The sequence below is a fragment of the Strigops habroptila genome, chromosome Z (genome assembly GCF_004027225.2).
Source record: "Strigops habroptila isolate Jane chromosome Z, bStrHab1.2.pri, whole genome shotgun sequence".
In the NCBI taxonomy this organism is placed as follows: Eukaryota; Metazoa; Chordata; class Aves; order Psittaciformes; family Psittacidae; genus Strigops; species Strigops habroptila.
The window spans coordinates 38,034,596-38,056,010 of NC_044302.2; the positions used below are offsets into that span (position 1 = coordinate 38,034,596).

General features: G+C 36.4%; 1 long non-coding RNA gene across 1 annotated transcript; it reads right to left on the reverse strand.

Annotated features, from left to right (window-relative positions):
• Positions 1–702: 702 nt before the first annotated feature.
• LOC115600584 lies at positions 703–18,590 on the reverse strand. Its single transcript, XR_003989056.1, has 3 exons — positions 18,489–18,590; positions 18,186–18,249; positions 703–5,501 (listed from the first exon to the last, which is right to left on the reverse strand). It is a non-coding gene; the product is annotated as an uncharacterized LOC115600584 (long non-coding RNA).
• Between the last annotated feature and the right edge of the window lie 2,825 nt (positions 18,591–21,415).

The window sequence follows — 21,415 nt, forward strand, 5'->3', positions numbered from 1 at the left end:
ACATTTTTTCATTGTAAGATCTTGGGTTTGAACATAATAGCGAAGAAAAGCTGCTTCTTACGAACATCTCTAATTCCTTAGCAGTTATGTTGCTAAACATTTGGGGTGGGGGTTTCTGGCACTTGGACCATTCCTTATTTAACTGCTGTCATGTGAATGATTAAAATATCTTATAACAATTCTAGTTCAGATGCTATTGCTGTTTTAAAAAATCCAGGTTAGCTCTGTCTATATCTTAAAGATTTCTGAAAGGCACTAGGATACAATGACAACTGTATAATCATGTCTCTTCCATAAAGACAGCTGCACATAGCGTAAGAAGAGCAGCAAATAGAAGACTGTACAACTCCACATGGTAAGTTTATGTGAAGTACTTGACTGATCTCAGAAAATCAAAGACATACGTGTGAAAAAAGTACATAAACCTAAAGAAGCTATTATTGTATAATGACAAAACTTTAAGGGTCCAAAAATCTCTAAACATGCATCTCTAAAGATCCCTTTTATTGAGATGCACACTGCTCGGTTCATTATGTTGATCCAAATGGTCTTTTAGCACAATAGCCCTTGCAGATAATGCCACCGAGAGAAAAAAGACCAAATATGATTTGATTTCTTCTCCCCATTTCACTATACCCTTGATAATCTATACATGCAGATGAGAATGTATATTTTCAGAGAATAGGTATGTGTAAGCAGGTATTTATTTGTTATAGAAATACAATGACAAATCCTGTTTATTAATTTTTAATGAATCAATACAATATTTTTTTATTTATCAGCATTAACTTCTATTAGAATGTTTAGCATTTGGAAATTATGCATTGTAACTTATAGCTTTGATAACTGAATCCAGGGAAAAATTACAAGAAATTAAAAAAAATCTTACCTATTTAACCAGTTTCATCATTCAAGTTGAAAGTCCTTTAAAATTAAGCAAAACCCAGAGTGAAAAAAAAAAAGAAAATTGGCCTACTTGCTTTTGCACCTTTAGAGAGGAGCAAAATCTTCCAGAATGTTCATTAAATCCTTGGAAAACTGCCCAGGATTCTTCATTAGCAGAGTATTTAGTCTCATTAATATATGTTCCTCCCTACCTGTGAGAGTTCCCTTTTTAAATCAATTAAGTCTAACTACAAAACATGTAGGCATGGAGGCTCTGTGTTTATTGTACAAGCAAAAGTGATGGTCCCACACTCGTGCCAAATTTATCACGTTTGACCCACACAGATAATTTTAGTGAACATAAGCTAATTCATCTGGAACTTGATCCATGAAAATAAGGGCTTGATTGAACTATACCTCTTCCTTTTGTTTTAGAATGCCTTGATTGTTAGTATACACTAGATAAAAATATATTTTTCAAAATATGAAATACTTCAATACTATGCTTTCATACGCTTTCTTTGCATCTAAGCCTGTAGGGATGGCAAACCTGCCTAGTTCCCCAGCACACAGCCCTAAATAAGTCAATGCTTCTGCTCTCTAAATATTCACCAGTACTTCACTCTGCTTTGGTGAAAAATTTTGTTATTTATTTCATTTATTTCAGGTACATGTGTTCACAGTGGACTATATAAAACAGTCGTAATCCTAGTTCTACTTAATGCCAATTTTTTGCAGCTTTGAAATAATAAATCATGAATAAACCTATATTGTAACATTTCAGAATAAACCTGACATGAGATTGCTCAAATTTTAGCATACTATACACATCAGGGTGTACTGTGTTATTTAGACTAAAATCCGAAAATTGTGAAAGAGCTATTAGAAAAATCTGGGGAAAGATGAAACTGCTAAATACTGTGGGTTCAGTAGAAAAGACTTTAAGGCATATTGCTTAAAAAAGGAAAAAGAAGAGCGTTCTTTAGGAACTGAATATAAAGTTTGCAGTTGATACAAATATGAAAATTAAGAACATTTAAATGAATCAGATATTCAAAATTATCTGCATGTATTTGACCATATTAACACTAACCATGTGGGATTTTTTAGTATAAATTCAAAGGTGCATGCAGAGCTAGTGTTTGACCTCGCCTAAAGCTGGAAGGGGTCATATATCTTCCCTATGTATGTATCTCAGGAAAATATAGGCAAGATTCACAGGGTGTGACTCTGCATACTGTTATAATTATGTAGCTCAAAAAGTAATGCCTCAAAATTACCTTGACAAAGATTGTCTTAATATTAATGAGGTGCCTTCCACCAGTATGTATTTCCATAAATGAGTATTAATATTTTAGAATGACAGCTATGATGATTGAAAAAAATTATTTTCTGTTTGCTTAAACTTCAGGTTGTTCCAAAATGCATACTTAAAATGCAGGGCTGAAGAATGGATGCTACAGAGGGGTGGAAATAGATTAGAAAGTGTTTCTGCTAAAAAAACCCAACCAAAATATGTTTAAAGGATAGTATTTGGAAGGAGGATCTTTCAAGAAGAAACAATCTAGCCAAAAAGATAGAACAGTATTTGAAATGGCATTTGAATTGTCTTTTCAGTTGTGATATATTATTGATCTTTGGCATTTCATTTTTTGCCTAAACTGAGATTATCAAGAAAAGACCAATCCATGAAAGACACTAAACATCTCATATGTGTTTCAGTGAAGCCTTAACTGTCTCCAAAATCAGTGGCAGCCTCTGTAATCACACTTTTGAACATCACACAGCCTGATTTGGGAACCTACGTTCATTGAAAATCTGGGACACTGTTTGTGTATTCTCCCTATCATTTAACAGATCATGATAAAGAGAAACTCTTATATAGTTTAAATGGCTAAATATCCTGATGGATTCACTGCAAGTGGTATGAAGCTGGATGAGTGTGGCAATTTTTCTCCTTTCATCTTTTACCTGCCTTTTAGTTTTAACCTTCTTCTCTGTCATCAGCTTTTATTATATCTATCCCTTAGAAGATCTAATTCAAAAGCGATTTATGTCAATGGCAAAATCTTATTGACTTCAAAGGGCTTTGGATGAACCCTCAAATGGCTTATTTTAAGCAGTTGTGTTACATATTGCTCATTTGTTTGTTGGGCAAAATTATTTTCTAAACAAAAAGAAATCAGATTCTCTAGGCCTTGCTCAAGTTTAACCAGAAGCAGTAAATTCCTGTCAATTAATTGGCGTTAATATCAATCAGTACATACTAACTGTGCAAAGGCTACTCTATGTATTAACGCTGTGAGCATCGCTGGTGTTAATCCCACAGCAGTTTTTGGACCTGTACTTCCCCTTCATCCCCTCCATAATTTGTTTTTTGTGGATTGTCATTATGTTAACATTTTAATTACAGTTGTTGTTGTTGTTGTCGAAGCAACATTACCTAATATTTTACTCTTGTATGCAATGACAGTCTTGAAAGCACAAGAAAACCGGGACCACATAGTATGCTAGTTTAACTGTGGGTTAAACTGTTTCACATGGATGTCACTGGCTTGAGTATAGTGCATTTTGGCATAAATCAGACAGCATCTGCTCTGAGTAATGGTGGATAATACAGTGATAGAAACGCAGTCTGTGAGACAACACTACTTCTGCCACTGCTACTTGGTCAGCAGTGGGACATCTCCCTAAAATTGGAGAGCCGTTTTGCCTTAGCTTCACATATTTTGGTAAGATATGCCTGAAACTTGAAAGCGTAACAAAGCTATTTTTACTCACAGTTTATTCAGTGCATGGTTTATTCATGGCGGGGATTTTCACAAAGCAAGTCTGAAATCTGCTTAACAGCCTGGAATTTCTTAGGCATTTCTCTCTAGCCCAACACTGCTGGAAGAGAGGCTGCATGAAGGCGTATTATACCTTCACATGCTACATTAGCCAATATTTCTCCACAGCTCATGGTATCTAGTTTAAAAGCATGTGATAGCACAAATGGGTTCAACATGTGCTAATGAGAGATCCTAAACAGATATTATGTCAGTTTGCAAAAATTACACTGGTTTCTCTCTTACAGCTATAAATGCTGCCAAGAGGAAGCAATATATTGCATTGCACAGTTCTTAGGGTAAGCTCATACACTGTATACAATTCAAATTAGTAATATGAAAATCTGTGCAGGTGGGCAGGAGTTAAACAATGTGTCTTTCATGTTGGAAATGATTGATAGGACTGGCAAATGTGTATGGCAAAAATCTGAGATTCCAGATAAACCATGTCATGCAATTAATTATAACCTAGTTGTCAGTGTATGCTAGTAAACTACTCAAAAGACAGGTATAGTCAGGTTTATTGGAGAAAACCAGAAGATATGTCAAGTTTTTTTTATCCTGAACTGACTAATGAATATCCAGTTACATTTTTGCATTATTATTTGAACTTTTTTCATGCTCTGTTTTTGAAAGAAGTAGTACTTTAAAAATTTCTCCTGTTCTGAAATTAATCACAAAATTATTAATAGTCTACACATCAGCTGTTAAATTTATCTCCTTTCTTATCCAGGCAACTTGTTAGAGAGACCTAATTTAGTGCAGCTTTATTTTCACTTGACTCTTTAGGTTTCTTTTTTCCCTTGTGGACTGCATCTGGTGATTAGTTAACTGTATGTTTTCAGGTCAAGCAACATGAGAGAGTGAGAGAGTCCTAAAACTAAGTGAACTACAGACTTAATAGAGGTTTGAGCTAGCAAGAAGAGAAAGAGATAGCAGAATCCCTATTTCCAAGTTTGTGGAGACACTAATGCTACGAATACCAAAACCTACCCTCCTCTTCCCATTAAAAAATGGTGTTTTAAAAGTATTTTTTCACAATTAAAAAGTGAAGTTGTAAAGGAGGCAGTTAAAAAGATATAATTCAAAAAATTAATATAAGCAACATATATATAAAAATATAAATAGTATCAGCTCTGACAAGTCAATTTGGAAATGGAATAAAAACAGCCACAAAATATTCTGAAAAGCAAGTTATTAAAAGCAAAAAGGCTTGTAATAAATTACATTTAAGTGCCTCAGAAGCAGGAACCTGGCTGGAGAGCTAGTGAAACTAGTACATGATTGAGGAGTAAAAGAAAGATAAAAACCATAGCAGAAAAGCAAAACAGATTGTTTTCAATCTTTCACTCAGGAGGAAATCTTAAATGTTCTCTGGTCAGGTCCATTCAGCATGACATAAGCCTACAAAACTGCTTAGGTTGAATCAACAAAACCTACTTTTAGCAAATCAAGAGGGGAAATGAGAAAATTACTGAGCTGAACCACCTTGAAACAGTCTAGATCCAGGATGTTTCTTGGCTTCCGCACCTGATTTTCAATCTGCTTCTGGCTCCTTCCACCTGTTTCCATTTATCCCTTGATTACAGACTTGCAGCCCCATTGTGGATTTGTTCTACAGAAGTCTTTATTGACACTGTGATCTGGGGAGTGGTCTCAGCAGTTGATGGATCTCAGGTGCTCAGATGCTCCATTAGACATCTCTGAAGTGTTGGGAAGGTGAATGCTTCACTCATGCAATCATCTTCCCTTGCTATAGCCTTGTTGCCAGCATTAACTCAAGACTTCCTAAAGAAATCAGATATGATGAATATGATGAACCACCAGCCAGGCAAAAGGAACCATTAACATATGACGAACTAAGAGCAAAACAGAGACTGTTGTATATTATGCTACTGTATAAATCATTAACTACACCTAAAACCACTAATCTTGATTCCTAGTATAGAACTAGTCACCTTATCTGAGGAGTTTTTGCAGGAAAATATGTGAAGGGACATGAGAAATGCTCAGACATATGGGATGATTTTCAGACAAAGAAACTAAATTGGATTGGAAAGCTCTGTAGGCTAAGAGACAGCTCTGGAGAAACATGATGGGCAGCCATATTAAAGATAATAAGCACTACCAAAAGAGTGAAAAGGAAATGTTTATCTGCTCCTTCTTAGAATACCAGGAACAGGGAACATGTAATGGAAATCCCAGGCAATAACTTTAAAAGAAACACAGATAACTTTCTTTCTCCATACCATATACAATTAGCACTATACTGTTAATTGCTGCAGAATACTGTGAAGTGTAAGTAAATTCAAGACTAGATTTGACAAGTTCACAGAATTAGGCTATTAAAAATGAAGCTCTTGAAGCATCTTCCAACTCAGGAAGTCTGGCCACAAATTCCCAGAAATAGCGCAGGTCCGTAGTGCTACAGTATGCTGTATCCCATTCCAAAGCACCTCGAACTAACTGCTGCTTGTTACTGCACTGGACAGATGGTTGATTTGACCTGTTACAGTCCTTATTTCATTACATGACGAAAGACAGAACATGAGGCTAATCTGGCAGTTTTTTGAAACACAATGACTTACATAGGATAAAATGTGGCACCAACTTCAACCTTGCTGCATACCATTTCTGTAAGGAAGAAATTAGTTTGATTCTAACCTAAAAAAAGCAAAGGAGCAGTGTACATGATAACTGTGCTATTTATAGTGAATAACCTTCTTTTCCACATTTTAATTGGAACAAATTGGCAAGCAGCTGCTCACAGATTCACAGATATTAATCACAGAATTCAGGCATTCCAAACATTTCTGACAACGTTTATTTTCTTTTCTTTCACCATTTTTATATAAAAAAAATCCCTACAGTTAATTATGCTGTTAACAGCAATTCAATATTACATGCAGAAGTCATGTTGCTATGGACTGGAGGAGAAAAAAAATGGAAATATAGAGTCAAATGTATTTTCTATAAATGAAAGGTAATCAAACAATAATAAAGTGAATCAACAGAGGAGAATATCAAAGAGCAGATAAGAATGTCTAACACAGGGGATGAAACTAGCTACGTATTCCCAATTTCTCAAAGATTAACATCTGTTTTTGGGAGAACTGCTGAGACCACCTTCATCCTGATCTAAGTCTGTGAATAATAGTGACAATCCAGTTCCTTGCTCTGCAAAATAGCTTAGAGCCTATTACAAGGAAACAGGTCAAAATGTCCTCACACAGCACGGTGACAGAGGGCAGTTAAAAAGAATAGAAACACTACCTAATTTACATTTCCTAAGCAGACCCAAAGCATTCAGTCACCAAAGTCACATGGATTTTTTTTTTTTTTTGGGGGACCGGATGGGGGGAGGAAGGGTGTCAATTTGCATGCAGTTGAGGCTAATATGCTCTTTCCTTGTCTCTTCATGTGAGTTAATGATGAAGAGGTAGAGCAAGAGATGAAAATGTCCCAAAGGCAACAGAGAACTATGGACAATGATTTTCAGGGCAATGAAGGAGCTGAGGAGCAGGACATTTGAAGTGAATCATGGCTGTACTTCAGAAAACAGATGTGGAGGTAGCTCACAGTGCAGCTGAAATTCCTTTCCACCCATTTTAGCCACACACAGCATATGACAGCTGGTCTGCCAAGTCCCATAGATGTTTGGGAAATTTTCAGCTTCAAAAGTTGCACAATGATGTATATTGTGTAAAGTGGAGGGTAGGCAGTGTTCACAGTCCACAAGATCTTTTTGAAGCTTTCCCCAGCAAGGCTCAAGTCCTCTTCTGAACACGAGAAGTTGTAGATTCCTTTCATCTCTTGGTTTGTTCATACGGCTTAAGAGAATTGGAAAGCAAACAATGCAGACCTATTTCTCGCCCACTTTGGAAAGTTTCCACAAAACTTCTGTCTGAAGTTGAGAGCACAGGATTTATAGCTACATAGCAGTTTAACAACCGTACTGTGAAGCCACATTATTTTCTGGGGAGCAAGTCTGACGGAGAGCCACCAAACTGAGGGCTATTGGCTTAATGTATTCATTATTCCCACGAAATTGGAGAATCAAGATGGTCCAGGCTAAATATGACTATACAATGCTCCATTCCTGGCAGTGTTCAAGGCCAGGCTGGACAGAGTCTTGGGTGACGTACTCTACTGTAAGGCATCCCTGCTCATGGCAGGGGGATTGGAACTAGATGATCTTAAGGTCCTTTCCAACCCTAACTATTCTATGATTCTTCCACTCCATAAGGAGACATATCAGCTGCATTTATGCTATATGATTTGAAACTAAGAGGAACTGCCACAAGTCTACACTTTCAGGCAGTTTACAAAACATATACTATTTTAAATACCGTGAAAAATCGCATCTGTATAAAGTGTAGCCTTCAAACTCATGGGGCTCACCAGCACACCCACCTCATGGCAGAATAAGAAATAATACAGCAACAAATAATGAAAAGTCAATAGAGGAAAATGCATCAAAACATGGAAATGTAGCGGTCCTGACCATCCTCAGCTGAAGTTCCATGTGCTTTGCAAAGGGTTTCCTTTGTGAAAGGGAATTTGTACTTCCGTAGATTTTAATATATGTAATTGAATTTGTCCCTTTGCCAAGAATCCAGCTAAAGAGGTCTTTTTAGCAAAAATGAAAGGGAGCATAACTTTAAAAGCAAACCTTTAAAGATATATGCAGCTTTCTTGGCATCATTTGTTTTCCCTGAATAACCTTTATTTTCACTATAAATTACCCCTCTGACTTCACAAATGGTGACTATCACAGAGTGGAGGTGAATTGAGGAATTATGCACACCCAGCTGCTATGTTAATTGTGTGCTGTTTGTTCAACAGCATTAGGAATATAAAACCCTCCACACTAGTTCTATGAAAGCCTTTAAAATAACAACACTTGTGTAAAACTTAAGGTCTGAGTATTCTGTGTTTATGAGTAACTGGATATTACCACATTAAAATCATTACTAACCCAGTGTCTGAATATTTGTTCTGAATCTTGTCAATACTCTAATGTCAGTAGTCTTGGAAACTACACATCTGCCACAGGATTAATTACACACATAAAACATTATCATTGCCCTACATCTCCTATGAGGTAGTGAGGCTGCAGAATGATTAATGGTTCTGTATAACATATGAAGGAATAAATGTAAATGTTACCCAGTGGATAAAAAGATCTGTTCCTGACTCATATTAGAACCTGTTGAAGGACCTTACTGGTGCAATAATATTCTTTAAGGTCTGCAAGCAATGTTAAAAAAGAAACTAACTGATAAAATCTGCTGAAATTGCTATACAATTGAGAAGATTCCTATCTTTCATCGCATTTTGAATTATTTTATACATGGAGAGTGTATGTGTGCTCACAGGTATACGGGCATATTAAACAGGTTCCATATTTGGTGAGCCACCTTTCCTGCTTACTGCAAACAGTGGTGGTGCTTCTTTGTCCAGTGTTAGATCTAGGGTAATAGAAACTTCCGAATTTTAACTTAACGTCTGTCTTCAGGCACAACGGGGAGAAAATATTTCCTTTTTATAATACATTAGGGAGGCATAGGTTCAGTTGTGACATAAAAGAGGGAAAACTGAAGGAAATATTTCAAAGACAGTCCATTGTTTACAATTAAAATTAACAGAGCAAAGTTCAAAGGTGACATACCAGTATGCAATTAAGGCCATGGGCAGACCCAAGAAAGCAATTAGGTGAGAATTATAACAAATGTAAACTGGAGCTAATCTATTGATCATGTCACCTCTTCACGGTTCGTTATTTCTTTAGACATCCTTTAATAAAGACCCCAAGTGGTCCTCTGTAACTTTATCACTGGAATCTGAAATACTACATTACAAAGGCTGAGCCCTTTGTTCATCCCAAACCATTTGTTTCTGTTCCATCTAATTCACACTTCCTTCCTTTGGAGGTTCACATCCTAATTTGGGATGTGGGCTGCAGCTAATCATTGACAATGCAAAGATGTTTGCCTTCAGACTTTTCGTTTTTTTTTTTTTTTAGCTAAAAGAGAGGAGATTCAGGCTGGATGTGGGGAAGAAATTTTTTACAATGATAGTGGTAAAATACTGGCACAGGTTGCCCAAAGAGGTGGTGATGCGCCATCCCTGGAGGCATTCAAGCCCAGGCTGGATGTGGTTCTGGGCAACCTGATCTAGTTGAAGATGTCCCTGCTCATTGCAAGGAGGTTGGACTAGATGACCTTTGAAGGTCCCTTCCAACCCAAACTATTCTATGATTCTATGATTCTATGATTCTATGATTCTACGATTCTATGAACATGTTCATCAGTCAATTAAATCTCAGACTGATATTGTAATTTACACCCACATTGATATAAAATTATATGCCCTTATTCCCAAGTGGGACACAATGTGTATATAAGCCAGCAAGCAGGAGTCTGCAGGGTGCACATCACAGAGGTAATTGCAGTGAAGACAGAGGCAATTGAGACTGACTGATGACATGGTAGAATAAGGAACCAAACATTTCTTCTGAGCGGATGCTGTGATGCCATAACTTGAGGCATTGCTTGCCTTGTGAATTAAAGCAAAACATCAGTAAGGTTGCCAGTGATCTTTTGCAAGCAGCAGCAGGCTATCTGCTGGTTCAAATGGGGACACAAGGGAAAGAGAAGGTGGAAGACATAGTGTCCTAGCTTGATATTGATGCAAAAGGGATCAGTGGGGATAGTAAATGAAGACTCAATGACCTCCTGATATCCTGCAGAGCCCCTTGGTACCGCACCGATGCCTCAATACTTATTTAACCACATCTATCTGTAATATTATGGTGTCTTCCTGGACACCTTTTTTTTTTTCATTGAGATGTGAAAATAAGCAATGTGCATTGCTCTCTTATATTTAAATGCTTAAATTCTATCTCCATGTATTTTTGGTGGTCAAGTGGCCAATGTGGAAACCTGAGCATGATCTAAGTTACTTGGGCTCCCAGCACCTCAAGGCACTGGACAAATCCCTGCAAAAAAAGGTATGCTGTATTCACTTTCCACACTTTTTTAGTCCATAGGCAAGTGTTTACAGATGTCAGAGGTTTAATGTCAGAGGTTTACACCCTGGTACAAGAGGTTGAAGCCCTGGATTTAATTTGCTTGTTTTCCCCAGAGGTTGTGTTGCCACAGAGATGTTACAACCAGCCTACAGAGTTCTTTTCTCCCAAGAGTACACTGTCACGGGCAGTTTTTGAATGAGTTTCTGCTTTGCTTTTTCTCATCTTGACCTTCTACATCTGATCTTGTTTTTACATTAGAACACTACTTTATAAGAGGAAGTTATCCTAGATTCTCACATAGTATGTCTCCTCACATTTCCCATTTATGAGGCTTTTGTTGCTATTCCAGAAAGTCTGTCTCTGTACGTCTGAAGGGGATGAAGAGACCAAATGCACAGATCAGAATTACAGACCTTTGGAAACAGACCCATGTTTAACTTTCGCTTTTGCCTGCATCTGGACTTCCAGCATCTCTCAACTTACTCACCTCATAGATAACCCATGTGGCTCAGATGTCTAGTTATTGAGAATAACAACACACCATACGTGCTGTTGCACTACAACTCTAAGGGCTGAGCCATGTCTTAAAGTATCTAAATGTGTCTCCACACAGGGCCCTATGCTCCAATTATTTCTGCCATCCTCAAAGGTATTACAATGATGGCCACAGAAAAAGAGATCAATAGGAGTCCTGCCACCCACCTTACAAGACATTTGTTCAGTTTACCAAAAGAGAGCAAACAAAACTTTTAGCCAAACTCCATGTCAAAATTTTCGGCACTTAATTCACTCAAATCTGAAGCCCAATCTACTTTAGGTCACGAAGCTCCTAGAATCTACAGAAGAAAAATGTTTAGGTTGAACAACAGGAAAGTTGTTGTTCATATGAATGCGCCTATCTGAGGAACATGTAGTGATATAGTAGTGATGAGGTGTAGAGAGTGTAAATAGAATTTGCAATTAATAACAGGAGAGATTACCAAACTAAGATAAATACAAACTTTGAGATAAGCTTCATGGTACTAGCAACATACAATATAAACAAGAAGTCTTGTGATGATAGTGTATAATGACCACTATGATCCTAATCAGCACAATCGCACTCATCGTTAAAATTTAATTAAGGTTTTCTCTTTGCTCTGTGTAATTACTAGAGGAGCTTCTGGTGAAGCCTAATTGTCCTATCATAAAGGAGCAGAAAAAGGAAAACCCTCTTCTCCAACAAGCAAGTTTTCTTTTAAAGTAAAAATATTACATAATAATGAATTTTCAGAAGGAATTCAGTCTCTGAAACGTATAATTGAGGTGCTGGAAACAGAGGAACAGCCACTGTAACAGATTCTGTGCAAGTTCTAAATTTTTTCTGTTTTCTTCTTCCTTCTTGGCAGGAAAAGCATAAGGGGAAGGACATCACCATCAGAAATGGGAGACACCTTAACTTGCATGACTCTCAGAGAACAAATACACTGCACTAGGTCAACAAGGAGACAAAGCAGCCCTGCCCCCACTCCCTTCTATACATCCGGGTGTGTATGCACCTCCCTTACATCCTACCAAATAACACACAGTTTCTGCTTTAGATAAAAAAGACACAACTGGTAAGATTTTACCAGGGTTGAGTTTAACATTATTTACAATATTAATGTTATTTGTAGTCAGTTGAGGAAATGTCTTTTTTTTTTTTCCTCTTTTTAAAGTGAAGTAAATGTAACATACAACAGTTATCTTTCTATAAGAACTTAAGGCAGAAGGGTATTTATGTCCTAAATTACCACCGCTTTTAGTCCAAAGTCACCTTATTGCTACCCTTTTATGCTTTTCCACACTACATTTTTACAGGAAAGCACTTTTATTTTACAATAGTAAACAACAGATCTTTGTTTTGTGAAGAAACATCTTAAGAAATTATTTTGGTTAATGATGTGGATGTCTTCTTGTTGTTATTATACAGTTGTGGAATTATACATTTTCCTACACTCACACTCTTGCAGAACATATGGTGTAGATTAATAAGTGTTTTGTCTGCAAGAAGTGCAGAGCAGAAGTCTGTCAGTAGCTGTTTTCCAAAATGACTTTCACTTTTTTTACTCCCCGAAACAATCTAATCCTGTAAGTGCAATCCACTTTAGGAGATGCATTAGGTCACACAATTTGGATAATTAATGTAATTTAATTCTGTTTATTTTTGAAAGTGGTAGATAAAACTAAAAAAACCTCCCTGGTATATGATTTTGGAGACTCTAGAATGAAGTATATTTGTATTCTTCTCTGAAATCATCAGAAATTGACATAGTTCCTTTTTATTAATAATCAATAAAGTGTAATCCTTACAAATGAATTACATTTGCATAAAGTGCTTTGGCATCTCTTCTTGCGTTAAATGGTGCTTCAAAATCTGTTCGGTATTGAACATGTATTTCAAATCGAAGTCATCAAACAATGTAAAGCAAAGTTACAAGTCTTTGTTCTGGTTGTTTGGAGGAGGAAATACTGCCTAACAGAAAACTGTTGATCTTAAGGTGCCTTTTAAATGAGCTATATACATTAATTTACAGTATGAAAACAATGAAATAATTATTCCTCATCAGATTGTCTGATGTAACAGGCCAAGGAGTTAAAAACCAGAAGGATATGCATTATAGTTATTGTACTTTAAAATTCTCTGTGCCTAAATTTAAAACTCAGTATGTTCAGGGAGTTAAAAAATGGAATGGACATCCCACTACAGCAGCCTACCTTTCGCCACAAAACACATAAGTTTTATATAGGTCCCACTGATTTACATCACACAGACTCCAAATAAGTACATCTTAAATTGCCTGCTGAAATCCCATTAAGTCAGTGACAAATAAGCAGTACTTACAGTTGACCTCACTCAATTTTTTCTTGTCTATGGCTATACTTAAGCCCATCTTTAAATCTTTGCTGAGCCTTGACAAGCAAAGGTTTTTCCTCCCATTTGGCTATCTATCTGATGCATGATGAACCAAGAACAAGCAAGGCTCCCCCAGAGATAGGTTTGAGCTTAAATTCTGCAAAAGCAGGACAACTGCATTTAGAAAGTTTGTAAGTTTGCTGAAAAATGAAGTTTTCCAAGAACGGGTCCAAGACATAAGACATATTTTGTGTCAGATGGAAGTCAATGTCCAGAAAGAAGAGCCACATGGCTTTCTTTGCTTGGCAGACTGATGGTTGTTCTACTCACAGCTTGAACGTGGGGAAATCACTTAGTCTCAACCAGCTGATATTCTTAGGTGTCTAACTTTTGCATATTGTATGAGACACGTAATTAGATGCCTAAATATTCTTGTTTACAAAGTATAGAGAATGATGATTTTAAATGCCAGAGGCATAGCGAGGACATCAATGTTAATGTTTGGGAGGAGGCAACGAGAGCAGCAGGTGCTATATATATATAGGTGCCAACCATATGATTAGACAGGAAAATTAAGCTTTCTGAATGAACAATGTGAAGTATAGCATTGTAATTTGAGAAATGCAAATGATATGCAATAACGTAATTACAAATTGTCCATCTTTTAACCAAATCGCTTCAGGCCAAGTTTCATAACATATTCACAGATAAAAAGATTTAATATGAGATTTTTTTTCAGCTATGAAAATATTTGCTGATATGCTTTGTAAAAAAATTGTCTGTACAGTCATTAATATTAAAGACATGCATTGCTGTTTTACACATAGTAGTATCAACTGTGTATAGCTGTGAGGGTATCAGCTTTATACATGTATGGGTGAACAAATTTGAGATACTGAAATCAATTTGGCAGAGAAAGTAGTTGCAATATATGTATTTGAACACCCAATAAGTCTAGCCTAACTAGCCTTCCCTTACTAAATGGAAGCCTCTTGATTAATTTTTTTTTTTTTTTAAATTTACAACTCATTATTTTTATATGTATCGGCATTATTTTTATAGATATTAAATAGTAAAAATGTTAGACATGATAGGAAATGATAGTGCTTTCCAAGCCACTTTCCCAAGATGAACTCACTATATTATTTTTCTCCAACATTTTTCCCCCTGCTTTATGTTTCATAGCAATCTGTTTTTCAGGTAAGCTAAATACAAGAAATTACATGAGCTTGTAGAGCTGTAAAAATAAGCATTTCAAGCTGTCTGAAATGTGAAAATATTGAGCTACACCACTGCATACTAAGAAAAGTATAAAGGACATAATCAGAGATGACAACTTCTGTATGAATAGACCCTGAGTAGACAGAGCAGAACTAGAATTTGTTACCACAAAAGGGTAATGACTGACTGTGAAATGTGACAGAAGTCTCTGAAATGCTGAATGACATGGAGACTGTGGGTATGAAGTGATGATTGTTATTTAATGTAACATAAGAACTAGCTACCACCCAAAAAACCCCTATCAGGCAGAAGACTTAAAGCTAAAAAAAGATGCAAAGAACAGGGGAACTTACCAGTTCTTACTACTTATTTGAAATGATAAAAGTACTAATCTATGCCATATGAACATGAAACAATTAGATACATTCCTGGAAGAGGGATTCACCAGGGTACACTTGCATAATAGGTTACACACAATGGTTCATGTCTCTGCATCAGCAAACTGACAGTAAATGGAAGGAGGAACTAACATAACTTTGCTTCTCATACTCCTCCCCTTAGCAAGCGTAACTGGCCATGATCAGTAAGAGAAAATAGAGCTAGAAAGAGACAGATGGCACTATCATATTCTCCTAATTGAAGAACTCTGATATATTAATTTTCCAGACAATATATTAAGAGTTATGCCAATGAAGCTAAAAATTCCAGTGGATTGTAAAAACAGATTAAGCTCTGTTAACATCTACAAATATTTTAGTATAATCAGAAAGTATTGTACATTAGTGTGAAAACATACAAGTAACAGAGGCATTAAATATATGACTTTTCAGTGTAGGATTTTTTGAATCTCCTTCTGGACATTGGGTTTTACACTTTTCACATTCTTCCAAAATCCTTTCAGTTCTTCTATATGAGTATTTTTTTCCACAACAGCTATGGAAAACACAAGTCCATCTCTCTTTTGTTACAGAATGTTTTTGTATTAGCTGTGCAGGCATGCAAGCCCAAAAGAACAGTGAGCTGAAAATGAGTGATCCCTGGCTCACCTGAACTGAAAATACAAAGGTGTCTTACAACTTATTATAGGGAAGATACATCTTTGATCCTGAGTGTTAGTTTATAAAGTAATTCTTAGGTCATATTGTGGCTTATTATTTATTATATTTGCATGATTTCTAACACAATGATGCCCCAACCTGTTTGATGCCTCTAGTAAAAAATGCTCAAATACTATACAATACAATAATATATTGGTCATTCTTTGTCAGTGTCATGAAACATATCTCATCTTCAAAAAAATGGTTACATGCTAATGCTTATTATCATTAGATAAATATTTTTGAAAAGCGAGGATATCAACACCCAGTCTTTAAAATTACATTTTCAAATCCCAGCTACACCTGCAAGACAAATTTACTTTTCTGAATGCACACACACATGCAAATTTGTGGTTTAAGTCATATTACAACCTAATCGAATATGCTATAATTCATATCCCTTCATAAAAACCCCCAGCCTATTGACTTTGAAATGACTGTGTACCTGCCTTGTAGACAGGTTGTGCAGACCATTTTAGAGTGACATGGGAGTGACATGAAATCTAAAAACAAACAAAAAGAAAACAGCAAAATCAACTAAAATGTCCCTTCTAGGTCTCTGCTCACATAGATTGATCTGTAGAAAAATAAAACTACTATGTTGAAATAAAATTTAGAAATCAAGGGTTGTTTACTGCCATATGATATGTTAGACGTCTTATATGCATATATCAAGCATGTCTGAACAAAAATGGTTTGGAAAAGTACAAGCTTTTCAACTGAAAGCATAGATGACAAGTGTGAAGATTTGTCAGAATTCAATAACCCTTCTCTCTAGGGTTACCAAAGAAAGAAGCAGAAACTATTTCAGACACACATATGAATGAAGCCAGAAGGTTTGTGAGGCATGCCACTAGGCAACTGGAAGAACATGCAAAGATGATTGATTAAAATAATTTCTCTTCTGTTAAGCAGGTTGCAGAAAGGCTGAATTTAAGAAGTATTACGGCAATAGGGACATGCAAGGACTGGTCCAATACTGAAAATACTGAAAAGAGAGGTGAAGGATTCACATTTGGATATTGTAAGATTGCTTACCTTGAAATATAAACCTCTGTGTGGTATCATGCACACAGTTAATTCAGGTGCTATAACAACAGTAAGTTAGGATGTAATTCTGCTAGAGTAGAATCATATTTCAATTCTTTCCATTCAATTCTTACACAGCATTATGCAACAGCATAAATGAAAGATTTTTGCTTTTGTCTCTAGTATGTAGTGTATGCATAGTAGGTGTGGCATCGAAGTTGAAGCAAATTCCAAGTAAAAAAGTCTGCGCCAAGTGATTTTGGTGTAAGGATATGATTGTTCATTTGAATTAAAAAAAAAACAAATGAAAAAAAATCAAACAAAACCCCCAAAAAATCCAGAGTAAATTTTGTATGGAAGAAGATGCCAAAAAAGCTAATACAAGCACACAGACACGTTGCAGGTATGCCAATTGGGCCTTCAACTGTTCCATTCTAACATTAACCCTGGCTAAAGGGTTAATTTTTTAAATTAAAAAGTAAAGTCTGCCTGGCTGGGTCGCTCAAAAGCTAAAGTCGTCACTGTTGCCGTGCTGTTTTTCCAATGGATATTCTGCAAGAATTTTATAAGCTTGCACTGCTATCCCGATTGTGCCACACATTGGTAGGATAGTAGCTGATGGAAATTAAATCCTATTTGCACCAACAGAACATAAGAGAAAGCTCTTCATCACAGCTCAAATCTTGCTCAGGGCCACACGCTTCCGAAGTTTTTCCATATAAATAATATAATAAAATGGTGCCAATGGCTAATGTAAAATACTGCATGACAATTACATGACAATGCATGCCAATGTTGCCATATAATTACCTGATAACCAAACCATTAACTTAACATATCCCTGCAGACAATGGACATGTTTTACTGAATTTTCGCAATCTCCATGAACTGTATCACAATTGCATGTTTTTAAAGAGAGCCTTTATATTTGGATCATTTCTATAGTCTCTAAGCCCTTTCTAAAGTTTTATCACAAATCTATATTGTAACTTTATTAATGCAAGGTACAAGAGAAGATTGTATATTCTAATATAGTCTAGTCTAACATAGTTGAGTGCTTCTCTGTCCTTTTGTATTTCAGGTATTAATGTTTTTGTACATTTGTATATAATGGTGTTTATAGCACTCTCCTCTAGCTTTCAATGAAAAATCAATTGCAGCAAGTACTGTAGCATAAGGGAGAGCATCTGAAGTCTGATGTAATCCTGGCTGCTTACCTGGTCCTTGTGGCCCGTGTTAGCAGAGAGGTCATCAGGTGCCTTGAACATGGAGGAGAGCTATCTGTTAGAAAAAACAAACCCAAAGAACCCCCAAAAGCTTTATGGAAAGCTGCAATAAAGACTTCTGTTTGAAATCTTTGTTTGCATATGTGTGTGTGTGTGTGTGTGGCTTTCCTGTGTTGACCTTCAAGGTAAGCACAGGTGAGCCCAAGATGACAGTAAAGTTTTGTTTGAAGTAAACCAGCTGCTTTTTAACTTTAGCATGCATTTGACAGAGATAAATTTGCTTCATGTACTTACATCTCAATGAGTTGTTGAACTGCAGAATCCTCATAAACCGCACACCCCGCGTCATGAACACATAATGGAGCTTGAGAATTGTTAGCCCAGCTAATATCAGCAAGCACACACCCAAGCTATATTATTTGTTACTCACGCAGTCCTCTAGCTGCCATCTGCTCAAGAAAGAGTGGAATAAATCCCTTTTGATGTGTATTAACACTATCTCTGGATCAGCATTAAAAAAAAAAAGAAAAAATGCAGTATTAAAGTGAAACTGTAACACAGTGTGAATTGTAATTCGTTAATCTGAGCAGTTAGGATTATGAAATTTTACTGGCACCACTGGCTGAGCTCTGATGAGGGGAGTGGATGTGTCTGCCACTGAAGACAAATACAACTGTTACATTTTTGTTCTTTGACTATATTTTATCAGAGAAAATTTGCTTTCCAAAAAAACTATCAAAAATTAAGACTGCTGTTAAGTAACTGATGGATAGAAAAAAAACCCCTGTTAGCGTCAAAATTAAACACAGACTTTCAGGTAGTCAGACTGACATCACTGCTGAAAACTGGAAATTTTACTGGCACACTACCTCATTTATATATACATACATGTAAAACCATTTAAAAGAAAGTCAAGTACTATTTCAAAATGCCACAAACCTGACCTGCGCATAATTATGCTGCCATTAACAAACTCAGTACTATTACAAACATTTCCTTGTGTATTTGCTCAATTCAAGGCTGACAATGGATTCTCTCAAAGGCTAGTGACAAAACTCTCTTTTACTTCAGTGGCAGCAATATGTCCATAGGCATGAACTTTTACAATAAATATATTGCCAATACAAGCTCATACGTTAGGACTTGCAGTAGACTATCATGATGGTGTATACTAAGAGATCTATATTGTTACGATGTATTTTACAAACTCCATTGAATTGTAATGTAAATTCTATTGAAAAAGTAAGAATGATCCATTTTCATATCAAAGGGGTCCTATCATTTTTTTCTTTTGTATTATGGGCAGGCAAAGGAGATTGCCCATAGAGTATCCAACACAAGATTTACAGAGTCCACTGTATGATAGGATGTGGCTTTTTAGACCTCCTTGGCACCATACTTGGTTAAGCCATTAAAAATCTTAGTTAAATGGTTCATTATTAACTCTCATTGGAAGTGAGTATTTTCCTGTGAACTAGGACACACAGTAACAGAGAGCTTGCCTAAATTAGTGTAGTATTTCCCAGCCACTCTAAGAATTAAAACTGGGTGTGAGTAGGGGACAAGGAGATTGATGAACTTGCTCCTTTAAACTGTAAAGGGAATAAATTATACTGCTGTAAAGTCAGTTTGAGATGGGTGCAGTACATGAAGTTGACATCTTCGTGTAGGAAGAGTATGTCACATCTCCAATACTTCAAAACATTGCTTCACAAAGTAAATGTGGTTCCCAAAATAACTTTGTTATTCTTGGATGAACTTTCTTTGTGAAAGTTCATCCTTTGACCTGTAACATTTAGGATGTTTCTGCAAACCTCTGTAAGTCTGAAATCTGAAAAAGCCCAGCATGGTTGCTCATGAAATCACCATATGGGCTGTTACAGAAAGTAGAGTAACAACTTAGGGTCAAATCCATGCAATAGTTTGAGTTGTTTGCATGTTGAGGAACTGGCTGTGTTTCATGTGCGTAGCACAGAGATCAGCTGTCCATAGGTGACAACATCAAAAGGTGACCTTTCCATTTCACGGGAAATTCTGGATTTGGGAGGAGAGCAGGAGAGGGGAGGGAATTGTCCCACCCTGAAACACAAAGGATACGCTTGAGGCTTTCCCAAAGAAGGGAAAAATAATGCTTTAAAAATACAGAATTTCAAGCTGAATTTAACCCTGGACACAAGCCCAAGGCTCCCAAGAATGTCACATCTCCAATACTGCAGATTTGTGAGAAACCCAGAGAGCAGAAACCTTTCCTGTCATTGTCAGGCTGAAACTTTTGGCACTGGACAGCAGAAGTGTTTCCAGGATCTTAGACCCATTGCAGGATTGCCAGGGCTTGCAGGGCAACATAATTCACCTGGAATATCTGGGAAACACAAAGATGCCCTATTATGTTACATAATAACTATGCAAAAAATGACACTTTAGCTATCATTCATCATGTGATGAATATTATTTCACAGAAAAATTATTGGCTGATATTGTTACTTGTCATCTTAAGTATGTTTTAAAAACAGTTCAGGACATTTTGGGTTGGCAGGGAGGGGTCAGATCTGTTAGACCAATTCTAGACTGTGTCCTGCCTCTTAGAAAGGAGCTGAAGGTCTTCCTTCAGCTGCAACTGTTGTTCAGCGGTCAGCAGTGGTAAGTCTACTACTCCACCCTTGTGTGATTCTGGGTAAGCCAATGGGTCCTTGGTACTCTTCATGGTAGGAAGTGAATTTTAGGATATTTATGTGCCCTAAGGAAGGGTTTTGATCCTGACTTCTATTTTATCCATGTAGAGCTCTGAGCTTTGTAAAAAGCTTATAGAAAACGTCAAATTCTGAAAACATATTTCTGCTGTTTTTTGTTGATTTTTTTTTTTATTTGGTTGGTTTTGTTTTGGGTTTTTTTTAATTGATCTGATCAGATTCAGGTAGCTTTTTTGGGAGCATTTTGGGGTAGGTTTCAAACCACATGATCAAAATGATTTTTAGTGATACCCTTTGTGATTTTGTAACCAGTTACAAGCAAAGTCAATTAATTACATCTGAGACATTTCATTTTATGTTTATTATGTTTATTTACATCTGTGTTGTGTTTTGGATTACCTCTTACATAGCCTGTTAGTGTGTTATCAGTTCACTGTAAAACTACTCCACACCACCATGGCAAGAAATAGATTGTAAAGAGAATGTATACAAATCAGTGCCAATAGTGTCACCAGTGTATGTTACGAGATC